The following is a 3,508-nucleotide window of genomic DNA, read 5'->3' on the forward strand; positions in this document are numbered from 1 at the left end:
GCGAGCACAACCCGTTGATGTCGACCATAGAGCAGTCGGCGACGGACGAAAGGCGTCCGGCCACGCCGCCGCCACAGCAACCGCTGGTGGACCAACAGCAGCAACCGCAGCAACAGCAGAGAGCCGAACACCCGCAGCAACTAGCCGAACAACAACACCATCAGCAGCAGCGACCGGCTGTGGCCGAGCAACAACAGCAGCAGCAACAGCAACAGCTGCTGCAGCAGGAGCCGCGCCCGGACGCCCGCCGTCACCGCCGGGACATCATCGAGGAGCTGGCGTCCACGGTCAAGCACAAGAAACACGTCAGGCACCGCAAGTCGACCGCGGCCAGTCAACAGTCCAGGGACATCAGCCACCTGCTGGATTTCAAGTGGGCCGACCAGGTGACGCGCCGGCCGCCCAGGAGCGGCAGTGGCGACAGGCCTCCGTCGTCGCACAGGTCCACGTGGTGTGCCGCTCCCAAGGACTGCGCGGAAGCGTCGCCCGCCGTGGCCCAACCGTACGCAAGCACCGCGTCCCAGGAAGTGGCCAAGCTCAAGCTGCTGGAGAAGTCGTACGCCGAGGTGTTGAGAGTGAGGAAAACGCCGCCGACGTCGTCCAACAGGCCGCAGTCGCAGCACATTAACAGAAACGCGCGTTGATGATATGCGTTATCAACTTATGATTGTTAACTTTACGTATTTAAATTTGTTTTTTCAAATCATTTATTCCTAATAATATTATTATGAGCCCGTCGCGGGTGGAACAAAAAAAAAAAAAAAATTTAAAAAAAAAACATATACGATTTAAGACAATAAACTCGTCTCCCGATTATTTGTGATCCCGCGGAGTTCTGATTACTCCCATTTAATATTATTATTTAAATATTATATTATTAATTTTTTTTTATTAATGTTGATAATTCGCTATCAAGATTCATCGTGTCTTAATTTTGTACCTATATGTACCTTTATATAGTATTAGCGTACCTCTATATTACTAAGTTTGTTGCCACCGTTGGTTTTTTGTGTCCGTAATATTAATAACGATATATTACTTATTACGTTTTTTTTATTCTTTGAGACAAAAATTAAGTTATATAATTATATTATATGTGATGCATGCGTCATATCATGAAAGAGATTTGTTTTTTTTTTTTTTTTGGTAATATTTATTTACTTAAAAGAACTTTGATAAAAACTAATGTTCAATTTTGTTTTTTAATGATCTTTAAAATGAGAACTATTATATTATTGTGTGTGTATATATAAGTTTGAAAAGAAAAGTGAACGTATACCGTTTTAAACGCTTATTTAAGTTATTATTCCACAATCCTATTTTGCTCTTCAACCGTGCAACATCCCACGAAAATATAAAAATATGTTATAAGTTATAATATGTTATATAATATATTTGTCTCCATAGTATAGTCGCTAACCATTTAAATTTGTTCGACACGAGACAAGATACAATACGTTTCACACGTGGCACATTTCAAACAATATTGAAGAGTGCTAATAAAAAAATGAAAATTTGCATATATTAAAAAAAAGTATGCGAAAAACACTAAGTAGAGAGTGAACTAGTGAAGACGTGAAATGAAAAGTAAATTAATATTGAAACGATAATTATAATTTCAGAGAGTTGGTTTGCTTTGGCGTTCATCTATTTAATTACATTTACAAGGTAATGTAGTCATATAGATATAATAATATATAATATAACATAATATTATGTTTATACATTATACGTATCACATTATAATATTATTGTATAATGGTTTTGAAGACTTACCCATGCATCATGCATGAAGGTATTAATTTAAACGCAAACAATATAATTATTAATACCTATTTATAATTTTAACTGACCAGTGTAATGTAGGTACCTACGTCATGAAGTAGGTATTTAGGGATCTATAGGGTGGGTGGCACTTTTTTAAATGGATATTATATTTTTATTTTTATGTACAGGATGATTCACCAAGTATACTCACCTCCATTTTTTTCTTCAATAACGCAGATATTCTAAATCTGATTTTAAGAATTTTTTAATAAGAATACTTAAAGACCATATTTTCAAGTTTTTTGTGTCCTGTGGAAATCAACTTTTGTTTTTCAAATGACGATTATCCCCACCCTTTCGGAGCAGCTTTTTATACAGTAAATTATTTAGCAAATAATTTTTCTAAAAATGCTGACGACGTATTAAAATCAAAATTTGAACTGGCTGTTTTTGGGCTATTTAACTTTGTGAACTAAGGATAATGAGTTTGGAATGTATGAAGGCTGGGAATTTTAAAATTGTAGTGATTATTAAATTTAGCTTCAAAAAATGGTACAAATACCTGTAGTAATAATACTAGATCGTCAAGATCCGATAGTACATTTATTTTATATTTTTGTAAAACTATTTTTAAGGACTATTATTTTAACACATACATTTTATTAAACTGAAAAATGTTTATTGACTTGTTCAAATTTTGAATAAAGTTTTAAGGTACATCAAAATATTTCAAAAAACGATCAACTGAATAATTTTGAGTAACAATCAAAGGTTCTTATTTAAAAAACAGGAGTTGTAGCGCCACACGAGTACAAGACAAACCATAAGTATACTTATTTCTACAGAACAACAATTTCAAGAATTTACAAATACGGTCTATTTAAAAATTCTAAAAATTAGAACCTTAATAAATGTACTATTGAAATAACAAAATGGGTGAGCATACTTGTTAAATTACTCAATCACCCTGTACAAATAATTAAAATATAATTATTGATTAAACAATTATTAAGATCAAATAAATCAAAAAATAACAATTTTTACTCTTTACCTGTTGCAGGTTGAACTTATAGGTAGGTACTTACCAATAATTATTATTTATTTCAATACTTTTCATGTTATTTACGTATTGAATACTTATACCTTATTTAAATATGGTAAATAACTGTTTATTTTTCATTATTGAAATGGTTTTTCCTATTTAGTCATAAAACTTAAAATTTTGTTTTCAAAAATTGACATCTAATGAAGGAGGAGGGGTGACGGATAAATTAGTTCCGCGGCGCCAAGGTTCTAATAATAGGTACGTTTCTAAGTAATTGACGTTCCAAAGTTTAGATACGCCACGTCGTAAATATAATAATATTATATACCCAATTTGCGTTGGTGTAGGTAACTATAGTAGGACAAGTGGGTTTTGCTCTACGTGTTTTTCATTTAATTTAAAATCATATTTGAAATTATCACAGTATATTATTACAGTAATATAATAGTAGTACCATAGACGATACCGTCAGCTGTTGAACTAAGTGATTAATATTTAATAGGTAACATTAAAGCGCAATGTTTTCACCGATATAATCCAAGTACATGCCAAGCTACACGCTTAGGTACTAAGTAAAATTGTATGCTGTATAGAAAATGCTAATATAAACATTCGGTCAAAATTGCATGTAATGGTCTGACGGTCATTTGTTTTAGAGTTACACCAGAAACCAAAATAGTTTTTGTAGAACACCAA

This window comes from Acyrthosiphon pisum, chromosome A3 (assembly GCF_005508785.2).
Source record: "Acyrthosiphon pisum isolate AL4f chromosome A3, pea_aphid_22Mar2018_4r6ur, whole genome shotgun sequence".
Lineage (NCBI taxonomy): Eukaryota > Metazoa > Arthropoda > Insecta > Hemiptera > Aphididae > Acyrthosiphon > Acyrthosiphon pisum.